This window comes from Nomascus leucogenys, chromosome 4, assembly GCF_006542625.1.
Source record: "Nomascus leucogenys isolate Asia chromosome 4, Asia_NLE_v1, whole genome shotgun sequence".
Classification (NCBI taxonomy): domain Eukaryota; kingdom Metazoa; phylum Chordata; class Mammalia; order Primates; family Hylobatidae; genus Nomascus; species Nomascus leucogenys.
The window spans coordinates 8,719,963-8,744,102 of NC_044384.1; the positions used below are offsets into that span (position 1 = coordinate 8,719,963).

At 38.8% G+C, this 24,140-nt stretch overlaps 1 pseudogene; it reads right to left on the reverse strand.

Moving 5' to 3' along the window:
- Window positions 1-233: 233 nt before the first annotated feature.
- On the reverse strand, window positions 234-22,951 carry LOC100604655 (annotated as a pseudogene).
- Window positions 22,952-24,140: the final 1,189 nt, after the last annotated feature.

A 24,140-nucleotide genomic window follows, 5' to 3' on the forward strand; every position in this document is an offset into this window, starting at 1 on the left:
CTGTCCCTCTGGAAGGGGCTCCACCTCTACATCTGCAGAAAGAGAAGGAACCAAAGAGGGTTCCAGCACTTCTCTCCCGGAAACAAGCTCCTTTTAAATGTGAAACCCAGTCACCCAGCAGTTCCTTACACAGGTACATCTCTGAATACCAGGCCAGTTCTAGAGGAAACAAAACCGTTTAAGTTGAGAGAAAAGGACTGTCATGGGCATCTAGTCACTTTCTACGTGATCCATCATACTTCCAGGAATTGGGAGCTACTGGTCTTGGAGTGGAATAGCTTAGACCACATCCACCGGAGGTCACCCTTTAAATAGGCCATCGTGAGGAGTGGCAAAAAGGTAAATGGCACCAAACAGAGAAGGGCAGGCTGGGAGGACTGGTGAATGTGAGAGGCCACAGTAGCAGTGAGCAGATCTACAAAGTATCCCATGAAGGTGCAATGAAAGTAGAAGACCTTCTGCATGCGCCCAGAGATGTTGGCAGGTCCGGGGCCACCATAGGAGTCCCCACGGGCTTGTTTTTTTGTTAATTGTCATAGCGAAGGTCAAAGCATAGCAGACGACCAGGCATAACTATGTCTCCAATGCCCAACATGAGGAAGTGGCTCCCAGTGGAAGTGGGAAGACCAGTTTTCCAGGCAGAGACAGGCAAGGAACATCATGCCCAACACCGGGCCCCAGGTTGAGCTTCCGGGATAGAATGTAAAGGGGATTTTCAGCCAGCTGCCATGGCCACGTTCACCACGACACTGCTATTAAAGATGTAGGCTAAAAGACATCATAGATTAAAAGCCCTGAGTGAAGCAGGCAGGGGACTTTGAGGCCCAGCAGGTGGACAAAGAAAATTACAGTGACACGGAGACCCATAGCTAATGCATCTATGAGAAGTCAATGGCCAGTGAGAATCCAGGTGAGGATGAGCACGACAGACAGATAATAACAACAACTCGGCAGTAGTGAAACATCCACAGAAACCCAGGGAAATCTTGTTCTGAGATGAACAGAGTCTCGTTAAATACTGGCACATCAGGAGAAGAAGAAAAGCAAAAGTTATCATTGTAAGAACTGCTGTACATATTGTGAAAACTACTTGAGCTCAGTCAAAGAAGCAAAACAATAATAAAAGAGAGACAGATGCTCCAATAGGAAGGAACAGAGCCTGGGTAGAGTCAATTATTTGATGCTATTATTGGTGCTGTTGCCATTGAAAGACCCAGAAGAACTATTACTGTCTTTCTGTGTACTCTCTTGTCTTTCTGTCTTTTCTACACACCAGTCTGTTGAGAGTCGGAGGTTGAAATTTGCAACACAGAGATATATAAACTTTTTCAAGGGTATTTAATCTGAAATCTGTACAAATTGTTATTTTGTATTAAACCAAAAGCTGATATATTTTCTGGATGAATTTGATAAACATATCTCTAAAGCAAAATCATTACTTGGTAATAAAGTTAATTACATACATTTCTAATCATTAAGAACAGTAAATAAATACAAATTTAATTAATCTTCAAATGACATATTTAAGAAATAAAACTTCCAGTTTAGGATGCCAGACTGACCACATATGAGCATCTCTTCTTGCCTCCAAGATACCATGAAATTACGTGAAATTATGAGGTATGTTTATTATAAAGTCATAATGATACATAGAAATGGAAGGCCATCAGGCTATGAGATAGTTTGACACACATCTATAATTCAAAAAACAAATGGAGGAGGACAATGGATGAAACAAGTTGGAGGAAGTATATCCCAGAGAATTCACAGAACTGCAACTCAGAGACTGAGAAGCCAGAAAATACATGGCTCCAAGTGGATGTGTTCAGGAAGAAATAATCAAAAATTCACCCAACAGATAGCACATTGCATACCTTCACAAAAACTGAGTGCCCGGGGACATACCACCCTGGGCAAGAATTGGAGAATTATTCTTTCAAGAAATAATACTCAGGAAGAAAGATGAAACTCTTTTCTAAATAAATGAAGGCTAGTATTTAGACATTTCTCCAGATCGTCACCATTTAAAGTTCATGAGTCACTAAGTTTGACTTCTGTACTTACCTCAGCAATCGCCTTTGCATTGCCTTGTTCTTAAATATAAATGAGCAAAGAAGACTCTGGCCATTTGAAGAAACACTGCGACATGAAAGTAACCTACCTCTCTGCAGAAAGGAGATTAAAACTCAAAGGAAACACTAATGATTTTTTTAAAAAAGCAGTTTCTTAAAAATGAAACAAAAAAACCTCTAAGTATAATAGTATCTCCCAGGGACTTTAGGATGTATTACATCACGAGACAATAGGCTGTGGAAAGTAGCTCTTGGATATTAAAAATAAAATTGCCATAATAAATTAAGAAGAACTGAAAATATGGTTGCTAAACAAATAAATTTAAGAGTTGGAGAGATGAAATTCTGACAATATCCTGGAAATATAAAACTGAAGATATAAAGAGATCTAGGATACCCCGATTCATGAAGATCTATTGGCGAGTTCAGTGCTAGAACCAGGGTGGGAGCAGCTGCAAAACATTCGTAGTGAATAAAGAAATTAGTTTATCAGTGTAGTTACCTCTGGGTGATTTAATTTCTCAACTTTTCTGTGTCTTCCAGAATGTTTAACAGGGAGGAACCCTATCTTCTGAGAGCTGCAAAATATGCTTGCACCAAAAAGTAAGCCAAGGAAACAGGGAATGAAGTAAAAAACCAAGAATGTTTCATGTGCCTGTGAGATACCTGGATTCTTCAAGATGGCGAGATCCAAGGAAAGAAAGGTCAAGATGGCGGCAGGTCACCTCCAGCAGCTGGATGAGATTATGTGCAAGGGCATTTCTTTGTGTCCACTGCCACAGCATCCATCCCCTCTGATTTTAGAAAAGTCTTACAAAAAATGTGCTAAGAGTTTAAGAAGATACGACTAATTTCAACAAGAAGTATGAGTGGGAATTGAGCTCAAATTGTGTAGTATCTATATATTCATGAAGTGCTAATGGATGTAAGTTGGAAAATGTGATAATATGCTCATTTGCGTAACTTAATGGTATAGATATATGCATATGATTAAAGATAACTTTCTAGTTTCAATGAAATTTCATCAGGACACTGACTTAATGCGTAGAAAATCTGACAAAGCAGGTACTGAGAACACATATGTCATAAAAGTGATTATGCACTTTTCTAAAATTGTCTTACATTTCTGATAGTTCTAAGTAGCCTTTGCAATTTGCTCAGTTGTAAGCATAGCACAATATTTAGTTATTGTGCAACATGGTTCCGGAAACAATCAGATATTATGGAATCTTGAGTAAGATAAGTCAGATAATATTGTGCACATTACTTAAATCCTCCAAACATCAGTTTTCTCCTTTGTAAAATGTTGATTAATAATACCTTTTTGTATGTTTATTAAATGTTAATTACTGTCTACATTGGAGTACTAGAAGTATATTATGTGTCCATCATTATTATTATACTAGGTAATTATTTGCTGATGACATTAGATTTTAGGAGTTAATCTATTATTGTTTAATGCTAGATATTCAAATATTCAAGAAAAAAAACCAAACAAGCAGAAAGCAGGGATGTCTTTGGGCTGTTCAAAGAATGACAATATGCTAGATCACATGAGAAAAGAATAAATTTCGTAGTTGTTGAAATTAGAGAAGTAGCCAAGAGCCAAATCATATGTTAGAGGAAAAGATGAGGATTTTGAATTAATTCTTCATGAGATGGGAAACAACAAGGCAATTTTGAATGCAGAAATGATATATCTAACCCATATTTAACAGGACTTTTCTGGCTACTTTATGGAAATAAAATCCTGAGGCTGGCCCATTAGGGAACTACTAAAATTGTCCAAATAAGAAATGATAGAGTGTTGGATTAAAAGGTTAAGTGAATATGCTGAATGCTGGTCAGACTGTATGCACATTTTTGAAAGTACAGCTGACAAAATTTGCTCATATGTTAGATTAAGGAAGCAAGACAAACAGCACAAGCAAAGATCACACTAAGATTACTGTCATATACTATTAAAACATTGGATTATTGGTATAGTTTGGTGTGTCCCCACCGAAATCTCATCTTGAATTGTAGTTCCCATAATCCCCATGTGTGATGGAAGGGACCCAGTTGGAGGTAATTGAATCATAAGGGGTGGTTATGCTGCTGTTCTCGTACCAGTGAGTGACTCTCATGAGATCTGATAGTTTTATAAAGGGCAGTTCCCCAGTACATTCTCTCTTGCCTGCTGCCATATAAGATGCCTCTGCTCCTCCTTCACCTTCCTCCATGATTGTGAGGCCTCCCCAGGCATGTGCAACTATGAGTCCATTAAGCCTCTTTTTCTTTATAATCTAGTTTCAGGTATTTCTTTATAGCAGTATTAAAATGGGCTAATACAATTACCATTAACAGAGGTGAGGAAATCTGAGGACCATATTTTGAAGTGGAGTATCAAGGGTTCATTTTGAGTATGTGTCTGTGAAAGATGCTTATAGATGGATTAAGAAACACACAGACACACGCACACACCAATCATCACTAACCCTTGCAAGATCTTCTCTACTGTACTTCCCATCACTTGCTAAATCCAAATTGACCAACAACAGCTGTTAAATGATGCCCCAAAACTTGCTACCCCTGAATACTACAACCTGATTGACAAATCCAGGTTTTCAAAGCTTCCAAGGATTCAGAGAACAGCTCTCAGAGAAAAACTGTCCTTTCCCAATCTATGCTGTCAGCTCTGAGAGCCATTCACCTTGAGCTGTTGTCATGCTGCAGTGGGTTTATTTAATTTGAGGTAATGGCATTCCCTATTGCTTCTCATTTGAGAAGAACTGGATCAGGACCAGATTCCTATACCTGGACCGAATACTTTAGTGAAGAAGGTGAACAGCACTGAAGCAACATGGCTCTACACCAGATGAGCTCTGATTCTGCATGGAAATCTTTCATTTTGTGTTGAGTGCCACTCACATTTTACATTGTTACTATCGTCACTGATAGGGGCTTTTATGTGTGAGATGAAGATGTATTGTTTGTTTGTGACGGAGGGGCGGTAGCACGTGTTTGTTTCTCACCACTAGAATTGTTGTAGACAATGAAGACAGTGGCCCTCTGACTGCTTATTAATATTTATGTTGATGTGAACAACACCAAACATAGAATATGACATGAATCTCACCAAGGAGAATTTATAATTCCAATGATCAATTTGAAGAATTTTTGACATAAAGAAAATTGTTCTTTCAGAGGCATAAAAGGGAGAAGCCTTCATGAGATTTTCTTTCTTGTCTAAAAGAGATTATGTAAGTGAGGTCATCTTATTTCAACCAATTATAGTAAATCTCATGTTTGTGTGTACGTGTGTGTGTGTTTGTGTGAGTGTGTATGTCTGTGTCAAAATGGGTTTCCTACATCTAATCTTTCGTCCTTGAAGAAGAAAGATAATTACATTTTACTGATGAAAGCTTCATATTTGTATGAAGCTAGCTCCCACTTGCTTCTCCTGTTACTTTTTTCCTTTTTTCTTCTCCCACTCTTTTCTTCTCTCTGTGGGAATTTTAGAGACTTAATGATCAAAGTTTTGTTTTTTTGTCTTTATGTGTGTATCCTAAGAATATCTAGCTCAGACAAAGTTAGAAAAAAGAGCTAAAAATTATTAAACTGCATTTGTTTTGCTTAAAAACATATGGGCCATGTAAAAAAAGGCAACAATAAGAACAACAACAAAATATAATCTAGTTACAGACTTTCTTGCTATTTATAAGATCTGTAGTTGGAATAAAAAGGATGGAACTTATGATTTTGAAAGTCTTTGAAATTTTTTGTTTTTGTTTTTGCTTTTTTGAGATGGAGTTTCACACTGTCGCCTGGGCTGGAGTGCAGTGGTGCAATCTTGGCTCACTGCAACTTCCGCCTCCTGAGTTCAAGAGATTCTCCTGCCTCAGCCTCCCAAGTAGCTGGGATTACAGGCACCCACCACCACGCCTGGATAATTTTTTGTATTTTTAGTAGAGGCGGTGTTTCACAATGTTGGCCAGGCTGGTCTCGAACTCCTGACCTCATGATCTGCCCACCTCAGCTTCCCAAAGTGCTGGGATTACAGGCATGAGCCACCACTCCCAGCCATCTTTAACATTTTTAATGAATTCAGAGGTTTATAAATTATATTCGAGAATTATGTAGGTACATAACAGTCCTCAACAAATACATGAATCCTTTGACAAATTAGAATTAGTATATAATAAGGGTATTCTCTAGAATATTGTTTATCTCCTTCCACATTTTATTACATAAAATCAATGTCAACACTAAGTCTAATTTATTCAATACCAAGGTCAAGCTTTTCATTCTTTAAATTTTCTAAATACTCTACATTGGTTTTGAAGCTCAAGAAAGTCACAGATATTTTAGGTTTTACATATTATGAAGTTTGGCAGTCCCCAAGACAGCCCTAACTTTTGATACTAGCTGTAAGTTTGGATTCCTAAGACTACCCTCAGATTCAAATAATTCACTGGAAAAAGTCACGGAATTCAGAAAAGCCATTATATTTAGCGTTATTTTTTTTTCTTTGCTGCAAAAGGATCAGATTAAATTCAACCAAGAGGCCAATAGAATGGGTCCAGGAGTCACCAGATAGGCATTTCCAGTTGTCCTCACAGTGGACTCACGTGGATCGTTCCTACTTCTCCCAGATATCTTTGAGTATCTTTGAAATTCCAATGAATAACAAAATAATTTGCTCCCTTACCTTCAAAATAGAAGGATAATAAAATGCTTTGGCATTCTCCATTCTTCAATTTTTAATAAATGTAACTATAAGGGGAACTTGTTGTTTATGTAATTTAACATGCAATGGGAAAAAGAATCTCAGTTAAGAGAAGCTCAGTTTTCATAGTTTCACTATATGCACATAAAATGTATTTGTATAAATCACTTCAACATTTCTTATCCCTCAAGTTAAAGAAACATATTCATGTTCAAGCATCAAAAATGGTGAATGATTCTCCCTATTAACATTTGTTTTGCGATGTTAATGCACATGTCGGTCAGGGACAATCAGTGGCAAATACAGTGGCTTCGTGATGTAAATGGAAAGTCCAGGGAGCTTTGTCCCCAGGTCTGTTCTTGCTCTTTACAACAGGGGTACCCAATCCCCAAGCCACAGACCAGTACTAGTCCATAGCCTGTTAGGGACTGAGTCGCACAGCAGGAGGTGAGTGGCAGGTGAGTGATCAGCATTAGATTCTCATAGTAGTGCAAACTCTATTGTGAACTGTGCTTGCGAGGGATCTAGGTTGCATGCTCCTTATGAGAATCTAATGCCTGATGATGTGTCAGTGTCTCCCATCACCCCCAGATGGGACCATCTAGTTGCAGGAAAACAAGTTCGGGGCTCCCACTGATTCTACCTTATGATGAGTATGTAATAATAATAGAAATCAAGTGCATAATAAATGTAATAATGCACTTGAATCATCTTGAAACCATCTCCCCAACCCCGACCCTGTCCACGGAAAAATGATCTTCCATAAAACCAGTGCCTGGTGCCAAAAAGGTTGGGGATTGGTGCTTTACAAAGTGTTATTCCCAGATAATCATGAACACTGTGTTGCTATTTCCAGAATAATTATCAACTGTAACTTAATTCTCCAGGCTATCTTGTAGGAGAGGATTTCATTCTTTCACCTTGATAATGCTGGATAACATAGATTATTGACTAGACAGTTAAGAGAAAAATTGGCTGTAAGCTTAAAACACTCGCCATTTTACTCTAAATTGTTGAGGATGTTTCTGGCATGTGTTTTTTCCTACCAAATGAATGACACTAGCAAAGCTGTAAAGGTGAAGCACTAACAGGAATAATGGCTTCAATGAAGGCTTTGAACATTTGAAGATGCATTTTATACATGGTCACATTCCAATGAATATAAATATCTTCTAACTATTGTCTGTTTTCTGGATGGCAGCTTTTCCCTGTCAAAAAACAACTACCTTACTACTAGCTTAATTTTTTTTTCTAGACTATATATATTCTTAACTTGGGACACACCAACTTACTTATCCAGTTACAGAGGTACCAACTTTATAGGGACTATAACCAAGGAGTTTGCAAAATATGGTTAATCTTCCAGAAATCAACTGTTCTTATCATCTTAAGTCATCAATGGAAATTAAAAGAATAAATATTACCCCAAAATTAAAGTTTGAAAAATTGACAATTGCTGTAGAGATTTTATGCTGTATATCCAAGTCTATAATCAACAAAGCCAGTTGCACTCGGCTTTTACCAAAGACAAATAAGAGAATCCTGCATGATCTGCCAAGATTACTAGTTTGCTAAAAATGACATCAGCCTCGGAATGCTCTTGGGCCACAGAAAAAGACTTGATCAGGCACTATCAATCATAAATACTATAGTAAAACTTCACAGAATGGAACTTTGGGGTCACATCTCTCAGTTAAAAGTCATTATGCATCTCCAGCATCTCCATACCAACGGGAGCTATCACACAGAATCTCTCAGGATTCTTCAGAAGCAGGCACATCAAAGGGGACTGTTTTTCAAAGAACCTTGATGAAGCAACAGGTGGAAACAAGATTTCTTGTTTTGTTAGAGTAGGTAGCTTGGCAGACATGGACAGGAGAGGCCCTGCCCTGCAGGAATGTCAGGTAGCCATCAGGTGATGCTCAGCTGGTTGTTAAACTCTCTCTCTAAAATAATAATTGGTCACAGCCATTGCCAGGGAAAGGTAGTCTCCCAATAAATATAAAACACCTGAAGCTGGTGATTAGCAGCTTTCTGATAAGATCTCTGGAGTTGGGCAAGTGGGCTCCAGCATGCGCACTAAGAGGCAAAATGGCAGAGTTTAACTGGCACATGACCATTCTCTGGGAATATTCAACTGGTAAGGGAAAAATGCCTCAAAGGAGCATGCACACAACTTGAGTAAACACACTCCGCATGAGGCCCCTCTCAAGTGCTGGCAGTCCACTGCACATGCAGAGAGCCTGCCCCAAGGAAAAATCAAGGGAGAAGAAACACAAACCTCAGAACCATCCAGTGTGTAAAAATCTCAAGTCAACGGTCAGCCGGGACACTTGGATCTCTCAGGCTGCTCACTTGACCCTCTTCCAAGTGTATTTTACTTCCTTTCATTCCTGTTCTAAAGCTTTTTAATAAACGTTCACTCCTGCCCTAAAACTTGTCTCAGTCTCTCCCTCTGCCTTATGTCCCTTGGTTGAATTCTCTCCTCCAAGGAGGCAAGAATTGAGTTGCTGCAAACCCATCGAATTCACTGCTGCTAACAGTTTGACTCCTGCATCCTTGTAACCACCAAACACTTCTTCTTTTCCTAGCTGTCTTATTCCTGTCTTTTGAGTTTAAATTCAAGATTTTTAATTGGCGAGGATTTAAAAACTTCAAGAAATGTCCTCCTTTAATAATGTTTTGATTTCTACAAGCGACTCTGTTATTTTGAAAATACCTTACTAATCAGATACAAAATGAGACACAAAGGAAAGAAACCTTGACAACCTGGCTCTTCTGCCACATTCTGGGTTATGTGGATCAAGGAATCCAGATGGAGGGTGGAACTTGGTTTTATGATTAAAACCAGGTAAAACCGTGGGCTGGATGGACAGCCTTTCAAAGACTGTTAATGATTCTAGTTCTTGTGTTTCTAGGCTTCAGAGTTCTACATTGTATCCTACTTACAGCCCTAAATACCTGTTAACTGCCACCCCATGGACAGATTATTACAGTGACAACAGAAATATAAGTCACATAAGGAGCTGCTGAATGCACTCAAGACTCAACAATCTCCAAAGATACTGTAAGGCACGAACGGAAATCTGGACTCTGACAATTGTCCTTAGCATATTATCTTTTATGCCAATGCTGGCCAAAGAGAAGGACTTAAAACGTTGTACTGATCCTTACAACAACTAAGTTTCCACTGTTTCTTTCCACTACTTTTGCTAAATTCAAATTGACCAACCAATAGCTGCTTAACTAGGACCACACCTTGCTCTTCCTGCATCTTATCCCATGAGCAACACGATTTCAGTTTCCCCATAATTTCCCAGAACTTGCCAGTGAATAATTCTTGGAATAAAACTGAACTATGGCTGTGAAACCGCCTTTGCAAAAATCATAACTAAGAAAATTAAGACAGTAAAAGAGATGTGTCCTAACTGCCTTCATCTTGCTTTTAACCTCCAAGTTGTCTTATTCATTGCTGGTGTAGGCTAAACTAATTTTGGAAAAAACTTAGTTTATGATTTAACTTTGAAACCAAGATAGTAACAGCCCTTTCCCTAAACAAACCCCCTTCCTGCCTAGAGCCTAGACTGCCTTTGCAGGATTAACAAAACAGCCACAAAAATAGAAATTATGGCTTAGGAGTCGTGCTGCTGGAGGGTACAAGAATCTGAACCTCTCCAAATTGCTCCTGAGGATAACATCACTAATGTAAAATCTAAGATCAGTGCTTCAGATGTTTTGCAGATCCTGCACTTAAAGGATCAGCTGGCACTACCCAGGTCTTGATAAACTGGCTCAGTTGGACTTGTGGCCTCTGCCTAGGAATGATTCAGTGTAAGAGGACAGCTTTGACTCCCTATTATTTTATCTCTGACCCGATCCATCAGCACTGCCAACTTTCTGACCCCCTATACACAAAATTATTCTTGAAAACCTCAATCTCCAAGTTTTGGGAGAGACTGATTTGAGTAATAATAAAACCCTAGTCCCCTGTACAGTCAGCTTTGCATGAATTAAACTCTTTTCTCTATTGCCATTCCCCTGTCTAGATAAATCAGCTCTGTCTAGGCAGTGGGCAAGATTAACCCATTGGGTTACATCTGGCCTTTCCCAATTCTACCTTATGAAATATTTACTTCGTCCCCGCAATATAGTCATCTTGAACTGTGTTTCATGTTGCAATGTTTTAATAAAGGCTTTAGCTAATAGCTTTTGATTAGTTTCTCACCTTTCACGTTTATTACAATTGTCTACTAAATATTCTAATGGAGTTAACACACAAAGCGTAAGATTGTTTTTCACTAACCCTCAACTAGTGAACAGTTCAAGAATTACACAGGATCAGTTACAAATCCTCCAAATTATGTATGTGCAACAAAGACAAAATATTCCAGGTAAGCACCAAGGCTAAGAGAGGCCACACTGGTTGACAACTGTCATTCATACACTACCCAGATTCCCCCAACCAGAACTTAGAACCTATTTCTCCATGTATGACAAAAATAAAGTTCTAAGTCTCCCACCAACTGACTGAATGGACACCTTCCCTTGGCCAAGATCATTCCAAAGAAAACTTGAAAAACTAGTCAGGCTATGATGGAAAAGGGGGTGGTCAGACATGTCTCATTATACTCCTCCCGCTGGAATTCAGACACAACTGATCAGCATTAGCATTAAAACAGAAATCTTAACATTGAGAGAACAGGCTTTTTACAGCAATAAGACATCACATTCTAATCTGACTCTGGTATACCATCACATGACAGATAGAAGTCCCTGAAATTAATCAAAGTATTTTACCCTGAAATATATTTCTTTGAAAAAAAATTGAAATGGCCCCTGCAAAGTTGTCTCTTCTGAGGAAAATCTTCCTTCTGTAGAAAATCCCCTTCCCCTTCCAGGTCTCTTCCTGTTCCAGGAGAGATTTAACTAAAAGTCTGGCACCCTTTAGAGTCTGACAAAAGAACTTTACCATCTACCATCTATTCTTCTGAAGCCTGCTACCTGGAGGCTTCATCTACATAAGAACCTTGGCCTCTAAATCCCCTCTCCCTCTCACTGAACTACAAACATTTCTTTCTGCTGACTTCAGCTCTTCCGGAAGAGCTTAACCCCTTCAACCAATTATCAGGAAATCTTTGAACCCACCTGTAACCTGGATGTCTTCACCAACCCTCTCCCCTCACCTGCCACCTATCACTTTAAAAAGCCCTGCCTTTCCAGGCTGAATCAATATATACCATGATTTATGTCTCTACCTATAACTTCTGCCCTCCTAAATGTAACCCAACCACCTTGAGTACATGTTCTCAAGACTTCCTGGGGCCGCCTCATGGGTTATGGTCCTCATATTTGGCTCAGAATAAATCTCTTCAAATATTTTACAGAATTGCCTATTTGTTGACACCCATTAGCCTGGAGCATTGGATCTGACCTCTTACACATCTCACCTTTTCTGGGGATTGATTGGGAAGCAGTCTCACCCAAGGTTATCATATCTCCTTGGGGTCATCATGCATCCAAAACCATGACAAATTATGAAGACTTCACACTCAGACCTGTATCCTCCAATCATTTATGACATTTATTTCTGATCTTGGCTATTTGTTAAATTTATAAAAATGTATGAAGGCTTTAATAGGCTCTTGGTGAGGGATTTAGTTCCAAATAGGTATTCTCTAGGTACGGATGGTCTTTCAGAAGATTTGAACATAGCTGCTTGTTTAATGCCACATCTTCAACATCCTCCTCACTCAAATCAATAAATATTGAATTAAGAAAAAGAAATTAATGAATAATTATAAACTATGATGGATTTTAAGCAATTCATTAATAGAAACAGTGCCAATCTTGTAAAAGAAAGAGTGTTCCTCTTAAGTTACTGCCAACAGTCCCTGTGATTGTTAGATATCACGAAGCCTTGATAATTTATAAAAATCTATACTAATAATGTGAACAGTACTGTTGAACACAAGAAAACCTCTCTAATCATGCAGTAGCGGAGTCACAGGGAAAATTTTAAAAAGCTAGGGCATCAGGGCTTGTCTCAGTTTTTAATGTTTACAAAAAAAAAAACCCAAACTAAAACCATGTTTTGAATTTACTAAGACAAATGACCCAATTTCTTTCCCCAAATCAAATTAGGCAAATTTACAACATCTGTCATGCATTTATGTTTTGCATATCACACTGTGAAAATAAAGAGACATTGTAAGGTGGTCGTATTGAATGGGATGAGCCAGCAATAAAAACAGGGGCTTAGAAAAATAAAGATGCATAAATTAAAAATGGTAAACAAAAATAACTCAGAAAAAAGGCAAAATAATATTTTTATGATGACAACTTGTTCTTAGTGTTTGAATAAGTGAGGAGTAAAATTCAAGTTTATGAATATAAGGCATCTTTACGTGGATCAGAAAAATTAACATGAATTACAAAGAACAAATACATCAGGAAATGAAGGAATAAATGTTACCTTTTAAGGAGAATAAAGGACTAATAAGAGTAGCACAGGGCAAGATTTATATTTTCTATTGGTTTTAGGCAATAGAACTAGGGGCATTAAAATAAAAACTAAGGATTTAGTCTTGTGTGTGACTCACATTTATGTCAATGTGTAGCCTACTTTTTTCAACATTAACTCGGTGAGAGTTATAAAAGCCTTAAGAATGACATGCAGGCAAAAGATTATATCAATGATTACTTACAGTATGGAAGCCAGGTTGATGGCCAAGTCTCTTAATAACAGTTCATTCTGAGAGGTGACAGCCTGCTGGCAGCCTCCAGCCCTCGCTCGCTCTCGGCTCCTCCTCTGCCTGGGCTCCCACTCTGGCCGCACTTGAGGAGCCCTTCAGCCCGCCGCTGCACCGTGGGAGCCCCTTTCTGGGCTGGCCAAGGCCGGACCTGGCTCCCTCAGCTTGCGGGGAGGTGTGGACGGAGAGGCGCAGGCGGGAACCGGGGCTGCGCGCGGCGCTTGCGGGCCAGCGCGACTTACGGCTGGGAGTGGGCTCCGAGGGCCCGCACTCAGAGCGGCCGGCCAGCGGACAAGCCCCGGGCAATGAGGGGCTTAGCACCTGGGCCACCAGCTGCTGTACTCGATGTCTTGCAGGGCCTTAGCGGCCTCCCCTCGGGGCAGGACTTAGGACCTGCAGCCCGCCACGCCTAAGTCTTTCCGTCGCCCCCGTCGCCCCGCCCCTGCCGCCTTTTCGCCGCCGTTTCCCCGCCCCCGCCCCCGCCGCCGTTTCCCCGCCCCCGCCCCCGCCGCCGTTTCCCCGCCCCCCCCCGCCGCCGTTTCCCCGCCCCCGCCGCCGTTTCCCCGCCCCCGCCGCCTCCCCGCCCCGCCGCCTCCCCGCCCCCCGCCACGGGCTCCTGCGCTGCCTGAGCCTCCTCGAGGAGCGCCGCTCCCTGCTCCACCGCGCCCAGTACCATCCACCGCCCAAGGGCTGAGGAGTGCGGGCGCACCGCACAGGATTGGCAGGCAGCTCCACCTGCAGCCCCCGTGCAGGATCCACTGGGTGAAGCCAGCTGGGCTCCCGAGCCTAGTGGGGATTTGGAGAATCTTTGTGTCTAGCTAGGGGATTGTGAATGCACCAATCCGCACTCTGTATCTAGCTCAAGGTTTGTAAATACACCCATCAGCACTCTGTGTCTAGCTCAGGGTTTGTAAATACACCAATCCACACTCTGTATCTAGCTAACCTAGTGGGGAGGTGGAGAACTTTTGTGTCTAGCTCAGGGATTGTAAACACACCAATCAGCACCCTGTCAAAATGGACCAATCAGCTCTCTGCAAAACAGACCAATCAATCGGCTCTCTGTAAAGTGGACCAATCAGCAGGATGTGGGTGGGGCCAGATAAGAGAACAAAAGCAGGCTGTGCCAGCCAGCACTGGCAACTCTCCTCCCCTTCCACGCAGTGGAAGCTTTGTTCTTTAACTCTTTGCAATAAATCTTCTTGCTGCTCACTCTTGGGGTCCACACTGCCTTTATGAGTTGTAACACTCACGTAAAGGTCTGCAGCTTCGCTCCTGAAGCCAGCTAGACCAGGAACCCACCGGGAGGAACGAACAACTCCAGATGCGCCACCTTAAGAGCTATAACATTCACTGCGAAGGGTCTGCAGCCTCACTCCTGAGCCAGGGAGACCAACCCACCAGAAGGAAGAAACTCCAAATACATCCGAATGTCAGAAGAAACAAACTCCGGACACGCCACCTTTAAGAGTTATAACACTCACAGCGAGGATCCACGGCTTCATTCTTGAAGTCAGTGAGACCAAGAACCCACCAATTCCATACACAATTCTTTCTTCTTAAAGTTTCAACAAGACTCAATATTGAATTAACACCAAGGAGAGAAATAAAATTCATGTAGTTTAGATTAATTACCATTGCCCAAATCCCATTTGCAGTGTGAAAGTCCACATAATCTTATTTCATTACATTGTAATATGAGTATAGAAGGCCAAATACTTTGACATATGAGATGTCAAATTTAAAAATCCTATCAGTTGCTAAGAATTAAATTTAAAAAGTTATTTTTTGTAATATAAATGTAAAATCTAACTTAAATGTGACTTACTAAACATGTCTCTATCACTTTGGAGGTATAATATTTCCAGATTATTTTTTAAGTGAAGGTAGAAATGGGAAAATTTCAAATTAGTGTGTTATTTAACTGCTTTATTGATATATGGTTAACATACAATAAAGCACATATTTCAGGTGCATTTTGATATATGTATGCAGACATCAATCCATAAGCAAAATCAAGTTAATGAAGATTTAAATCACTCCCAAAAGTTTCTTCCTAAACTCTTTATAATCTTTCTATCCTACCCCCCAGCATATCCCCCCTAACCACATTCCTAGGTTTCCATTGATCTGCAATGCAAGAAATTAGCCAGGCGTGGTGGTGTGCACCTGTAATTCCAGCTACTCAGGAGGCTGAGGCAGGGGAATCACTCGAACCTGGGAGGCGGAGGTTGCAGTGAGCCGAGATTGCGCCACTGCACTCCAGCCTGGTGAGAGAGCAAGACTCCATCCTGGTGAGAGAGCAAAAAAAAAAGGAATAAAGTTCAATATTAAGTCATTCAATTCAACCACCTTATAACTAATTCAGAAAGCCAATTCAAACTGAAAAATAAATATAACGTTGTTACTGAAACACCAGGATCTAGGTCCTGCTGCTCGCTGGACAGAAAGCCAATTACTGAGATGACAAGTAGTGCCAAGGAAGGCTTTAATCGGGTGCTGCAGCTGAGGAGATGGGAACTCAGTCTCAAATCCATCTCTCTGACTAAAACCAGGGGTTTATATAGCAGTGAAGTCATGTAACAATGTATAAGAAAAAAGGAACAAGGGAGGGGCATGGAAGCAATCATGATGAAGGAGGGGTCCACATCTCATTGTCTGGTTGTGTGGTAATGTGATGAGTTTCAGTTATTTGATACATTTTTTAGAGGGCTGAAAGTCCTTTCCTGAGGAAGAAACTCAGATAAAACAAATGTAGGCTTCAAGCTTTAAGACCAGAAAGATCCATTTCTATGTTTATCCAAAAGAACAGTCAATGGGATTCTTGGGCCGGTTTCAACTTAAGGGCTCATAAAGTCTGAAGTGGAATTTCAGGTTACTGAGAGATGATTGTTTGGCTCAAATTGTATCACAACAGGCTATTTTCTTTCTGTACTACTCTTCTGCTTTCCACAGAGTTCCCTTCATTTTCAGGCTGGAGTCTTGAATCATGCCACAAAAATGTATTAATAGTTGTAGTTTCCTGGAGCTCGGATTAGAGGAAATACGATTCCAGCCATGTGGGGGAAAAAATAATGGTTACAAGTGGATTTCCATAATAAATAAGGAGCACAATTACCAGGAGGTAAAGTCATTCTCCTACCAAATAATAGCTCATAAGTATTTCATGATTGCAAGTCAACAGGTGAAATTTTAAGTTAGCAATTTTAGTAAAGAGTGATACGAATATATTATTAATAATCATGAAAGTAATTACTAGGAGAGGTAAAACAAAAACAAAAACAAAAAAAAACTGAAATAACCGTAATAATTGTGGTCCCTAGTGATTAAGGTAAGGTGTGCACAGGACTGAGGAAGGAAGATGGCTGCCTTCTACCAGAAACCCTTCTTGATTTTTACTTTTATAAATTGCAGTTATTACCCTCATTAAATGTATAGTAGCAATACTGCACCATGTCCCCACTGTAGACATATTGAATATCAACATTATGTGTAGTGATAGGAAATGTACATTTTTGTTACAGAACCCCATAACCCTGCAAACCCAGGCTAGTACTGATTTAGAGACCAGCATTTTGCAGCCACTGACCCGGAGCACATTGTGAAACTTAGGGAGCCAGCAAATGTTGAATTTTTAAAGAAAATTGCTCAAAAATAGGGAAAAAGAGATTGTAGGCATCTATAACATTAAAACAAAAAACTAAGGCAAAAAAGACCAATAATATAATTTTACTGTGAGATGGATAGTTTATTTTTACACTGAGCAGATCAGACAATAGAGTTGCAATCCCTCTTCATCCTTCCACCCGCCCCCACAAAAAAAAAAAAGGAAAAGTTTATAGGAATTCGAAGAGCTTTGTGAAGAAAGTATTGACTAAAATCCAACAATAAAAACAGCAGAAGTGATGTGGAGAGTGCAAATATGTACCTGTAAAATTACAAATGCATTGAGACAGGGAACAAAATTGTTCAGATATTTACAAATGGCTTTTGATTCCACAGAATATTGTTTATTTTCATAGGACAGGGAGACATATTCCAAATCACTTTAATTCTTTAAAAAAAACTGGATAAAATTTTATATTCAAATTACAATATCAATTTATAACTATAAAGTCAATTAAAATGTAAAATTTGTAAATATCAAATAATACCCAGTGCCTTGTCATCTGAGAAGTGAGGACTGTATCTTTTCACCTGTAAATTGAGTTAAATTTTTATATTTTATGATTGTAAACATTATATGACATCTAAATTTCATAATTTAACAAACACTGGTATATTACTAATTATGGAGTTAATCACTAGGAGAGTTAAAAATAAACAAACAAAAACATTTATAGCCTCCAGAGAATTAGACAAGGTATAAACAGGGCACCATAGCTCTTGATGTATAGTAGATACAAGATAAATATTGTGGCCAGGCGGGGTGGCTCAGGCCTGTAATCCCAGCATTTTGGGAGGCCAAGGTGGGTGGATCACAAGGTCAGGAGATGGAGACCATCCTGGCTAACACAGTGAAACCCCATCTCTACTAAAAATACAAAAAAATTAGCCGGGCGTGGTGGCGGGCGCCTGTAGTCCCAGCTACTCGGGAGGCTGAGGCAGGAGAATGGCGTGAGCCCGGGAGGCGGAGCTTGCAGTGAGCCGAGATCGTGCCAATGCACTCCAGCCTGGGTGACAGAAGGAGACTCCGTATCAAAAAAAAAAAAGATAAATATTGTTTGAATAAATGAGTGATAAGTATGGTAAATTTTTTAAAACTACATTAAATATTGATAATACCACCCTACTTTAATCCTACTTTGCTGAAATTATAATAATTATAAATTATAATTATGAAATTATAAATTAGAACCCTGCATTCATAAAACATTGATCTCACAACTGCTAAGCGTTTCAGGCAAAAATGTGAAATTCTCTTTCTAGAGTTAAATTAAATTTTTGTTTCTAAATTGAATTTTTGACTCCCACAGTCAGGGGATTAAACGTAGGAGTAAGTTGTCGGGGGAGGTGATGGATTCTCTGTCTAGACTAGTAAACTATTTCTTGGGTTATGTGCCTATCCTGAGATGGGAAGATGGTCTCTCTGGCCCTCTCCGATGTCCAATGTTGTATTTGTTTCCAGGCAGAGGGGCAAGTTAACTTTCCTACATCACTCAGCTGTTTTCCTATTACTCTGTGGTTTGTCTGTCAAGTGGGTGTCTGATGATAAACACTCATTTTAATTAGGAAAAGATTACACATTGCCACAAGAATAAAAGGGACGTTTTCCTTACCGTCCTTACTTATTAAAATCTCCCCTTTCCACCAAAAAAAGTCCTCAGAACTTGCAATTATAAAGTTTTTGTTGACTAATAATTACTACTACTTGTTTCATATTTACACGCTAGCCAATTTCTTATGCAACATGTTAAGTGCTTTTCATGATTAAACTCACTTAATGTCAACAAACCCCAAAGGTAGGTACTAATGGTGGAATCTGAACCCAGGCGATCTGCCTCCACACCTCATCTATATACTGCTTTGCTTTAGATCACTGAATGAGACATGCTTTCACTAAAAGATGTTGTTTAAAATATGGTGATTTAAAGTCAGTTTTCTGAACTTTTTAAGAGTAAAAAAAATTAGTATGGATGATTCCACTGATTTTTCCAAGTTAATTAAAGTCCTAAGTCATGATTCTTTTTTAAAACCCACAGCAGTTATTATATTGCTAAACACAGTGGGATATTTTAGAAGTTTGGTAAATATTTCAATGTTGAATATAGTTGAATATTTTAATCACAGAGAAGTATTTTCTGGAAGAAACGAAAACATATCCATCCTTTTAAAATTGTTAATGTAACTATTTTACTATCTGTGAAACTAGTCTAAGTCAATTATTAACTGCAACCTGAACCATTACATTTATTTTTTTCAGATATGCTGTTTTGTGTGAGAAGTATGTTTTCTACCATATTCTACTATATTGTGATTCAAACAAGAATGAAATACATTTTTCTTCAGGTAATGTATTTCATGTAATCCTCTTTATGTGAGTTTAAGGAAGTTACCACTTCTCAATCCTAGTTTAAAAATTGGTAAAATGACAACACTAATTTCAAATAAGTAACAAAATATTTTTATAATTACTAAGATATCTATTTAATTAGAAAATGGTTGTAAGGATTGGCATTAATATCACATGTAAGCATTTTCATGTTGACTGGCACTAGTAGATACTCTGATAAATATTATTCCTGTTCCATGCCATTCAGTACTGACATTTGAAAATTCTAAGAATGGTCTATAATACACCAATGGTTAATCTATTGTTACAGCTCTAAGAACTGCTAGATATTATTTGGGTTGGTTTATCCAAATCTAACACTAGAGAAACCATGGTTTTATTTTACTTACTTTTAAAAATTATTATTTTTTATTATTATTTTGTAGAGAAGAAGTCTCTTTATGTTGTCCAGGCTGATCTTCAACTCCTGGGTTCAAGTGTTCCTCCTTCCTCAGCCTCCTGAAGTACTGGGATTACAGGCATGAGCCACTGCATCTGGCTGACACCATAGTTTTAGCAGAATCTATTGGAGGCAAACCTTATAAATGGGACAATTTCATTCAGAAATGCTGCCTTGTGTTCTACACAGCAGTGTCAGTCTCTAGAAAGGAAGGTATTTATCCTGGAATTTGTAAGTCTGTGATTTTTAAAATCAGTCTTTGCATTAACTTATAAAACAAATTGACTCTATGAATAGATTTTTTCTTCCTTTTTTGGTTACCTAGAAATATTATACTTGAGCTTATTCAAAATTTAACTAGTAGTCTTTAACCTAAAGTTCCAGGTGGAAAAATAAATTATGAGTCAAAAGACTTAATTATATTTAATCTCTGCCAATAACTTAATATGCCAGTGTAAATAAGTTGCTTAATTTCCCTGGGCCTAAATTTCCTCACATACAACAGGAAAGATTTTTATCAGTCTTCAAAATAATCTTCTCACCTTAAAAGTCTATTACTCTTTACATTATAGAACTTTTAGCATAGGAAAATTTCAGGACACCTGCTAGCAACCCTATTGTCAATTAAAGGATAATGCCAAATAATTGTATGATAGGCAGAGTTAGGAATGTAGATAGAAAACAACATGCAATGGGATGGAAGGATAGTTGGATGGATGGATGGATGGATGGATAAATGGATGGATGGATGGATGGATGGATGGATGGATGGATGGATGGATGGAGAAATAGGTTATAAATCTATAAAAAGAGACACAGAAAGAGAAGTCAAAGATAGAGAGACACCATAAGTGTTGAGAAGATCACATTTTGCCATAGATAGTCTTGGTTTTCAATTCTTACTTTCAATGGGGACTCGGATTTATTATTTTATCTGCCTGAGTTTCAGGTTTCTATTTAATATAATGGAGAGGGTATTTCCCATGGCATTAGTCTGAAAATTAGAGAAAATATATTTAAAGCAACTAGCATGATTCTGGACAGCATGTCTGTATTACTCTCAAATAAACCAAGCCTTCTCTATTCTTTAGCATTCTAATTTTTTTTCTTTTGCATCAAAATAAAAAGGAAAAACTGTAATGCAAGGCAAATATTTAAAAGCTGGTTAGTGCTAATTGCAATTTATTTTTCAGCAGACAATTAAATGTTCCAACGTTGAGCACTTGGAGCAGGGTTCTCCCCTGGACAGCAGCCACAGTTGGTATTCTGCAGTGAAAATTCCAGTTCCAGTGCAATTCAATTACATCAATTATCCATGCAAGTGGCATAGAGTTTATAAAATGTATGTTTCAATGAAGTAGATTAGGCATGTGCACTATCATGGTGAGAATTAGCAGGATAATTCTTACTTAAATGTTGTGCTTTTGATTTTTTAATCAGGAAAACACTTGTCTTTAGCTTCATGCAATAAATTTTTCTCTAGCTTTCTACTTGTTAAGAATTTTCATCAGCTCTTCCATGAGCTGTAAAATTTAAGCCTCGTTTCATTTATTTTAGTGTTTTTCAGTTTGTGATCTCAGTATCACCTGCACCAGAATCACTCAGAGTTCTTGCTGGAAATGCCCCAGCCACTGAGCCAGATTCTTATGGAAGTGTCCCCCAAGCAATTAAAATTTAAAAAAAAAATTGAATATGATTTTCATGCACAGTCATTTAGGGAACCACGCAGACTGTCAGTACAATATAGAGGGAAGATCATTATACCAAGTGTCGAAGGTCATGGGTGACTTTTGTGACTCTGTAAATATCAGCAGGCCTTCTTGGAGTAGCATGAGCATTGAACACCATGCCAACCAGGACTCTTCAGACAGGAATAATTAAGTTACTTCAAAAGCAACAAACAGAAACTTCCAGGTAAACCAAAACATATGATTGCTACATTTAAGTGCCTTTTTAAAACTGTTAAGGCAGCTTAAGTGAACTCTAAGCTTATTTTCTATACTGACATTTAATTTTTCTGGCAGATGAACACAGTTAACTTGTTAATATTCAACTCCTCTCTGTGGTTGAAATAATTTAAACTACAAAAGGAAAGAAGTCAGTTCAGATTTTGTTATGGAAACATTCATCCGCAGATCCACACACCCAGGGAAATGCTAAGCATGTTTGGATGTGTACCTCCCACCCCACCTCCAGTGAAAGCAGAAACTCATAGTCACCATCCATCATCCATCAATACAATATGTTTGTTTTGAAGAAATAGAGGAACAATGAAGGAAAAGGGAATTAGGCTTTGTTAGAAGCTGAAAGCACTCTTTCCTAAAACAAGTATGCACTCCCTGACTCTTTCTTTCTTCAAAAATGTGTCCTTAGTACCAACTATAAGCTGGGTATTCTCCTAGGTGTTTGAGCTACAGTAACGAAGATATGCACACTACTTTCTTGGAGCATAAATTGTACTGATAATCTTTAGGTAGTCTAGGCCCAACTGGTAAAGTCGGCTGCCCATAAATGTCCACACTTTCCTCTTTTCCTACCAACATATATCATTCAGGGTACCAATACATTCAGAAAACTATATGACATAATATAGTATTTTGTGTGTGTGTGTGTGTCTATAAATATGTATGCACACACATACGCATAGAGAGAGAGGAGAACAAGGAAGGAGGGGAGCAAGAGGCTCTGTAGCTGATGCTGCTGCTGGGAGCCGGTGATCTGATGTAAAGAAGAGGCAAGACGCTGTCCCCGCCAGCTTCTGGACGAGCTGTCTCTCAAAGTGGGCAGGCTCTGCTGGCTGCAGTTTTGCTCTTGTCTTTCTTCCTGCCTGGAACACAGCTGAGAGGTGGAACTGGAGCACCACAGAGTGACCATTTGGTGATCAGCATGGAGGTGGACAGCACAGCCTAAACTGGCTGAGCAAAGAGACAAAAGGAGCAAGCATGGGCCGACCACCTCTAGGCTTGCCATCACGTGTGGGAGATGATTTTTAGGCCTAACTGTCAAATTTTAAATTTACAAAATGACCAACAACTTTGTGGACCATATACTGGCAATCACAGTCTACAACTGCACAAAAGAAATCCAAGAATTTTACATCAATGACACTTACTTTCCATCTTCAAAATAGAGTGGCATTTTTTTTCTGGGTCTCTTCCTGTTTTATAATAAATGTGTGGAAAATATGATTTCCAAGTATCTAAAGTGGTTTGAGGTTTGAAACATTTTATAAGCCAGATGTTTCACCTCACCCTGATTCACTATTCAGAGTGAAATATATCTCCAAAATGAAAGTCTGCAGACTTCGACCTGAAGCATAAGAAAAAGGCTTTTACATTTATACTTTGGAAAGTACACATTTTGCATTCATTAAGGTCCTCTAATTAAGTGAAAATAATAATTGCAGATTGGTAGGCTCTAATGATTCTCAACCAAGCCGATTATTCCTATAGTGTAAGTGCTTATTATTTTATTAGAGAATTTACTTGTGGCATTCATAGCAGGCCTATCCCCAAATGTATGATTCTAAAGAGAATCATCAGAGTTATATTATGCTGAAATCTGGAAAAAAAGATGGGATATTTGGGCCAAGTGATGTCCAGAAGCAGAAGGTATATAATTTAGCCGCACTTATAAGAGAGGTAACTTTAATGAGTAGAATTAAAATTACACTCTTCAGCATTTACAAAATCTAAAGTATCATTATTTCATATTCACTTTTCTATAAAATCTCCAGCATATTCTAAATAAATATTCAATAAGTAGATATGCTATATCCAACATATACTATAATCAGGGATATATTTCCTGTGCTTAGAGCACTTAATGCATTGAAAGTAAGCTGATCATTGACAAAATTAGAACAACTGGCAACTCTTCATTAGTCATTCTGCCAAGTCTCTATATATCACTTTGTTTTTAATATAAGCATACTTTAAAATATATTAGTCAGGGTAAAATAGTGTACAGTGCTATAACAAATAACCAAACCCTCAAATCTTGGTGGTATAACAAAACAGACATTTATTTTTTACTCACGCACAAGGTCAGTGCCTGTTCCAGGTGAAAGGTCAGGGATGCAGACAGAGGGAGTCACAGTTTCTCCATCTCAGCAGGATGTTTCCACAGTCACTGTGGCAGGAGAAGAAAGAAGCTAGAG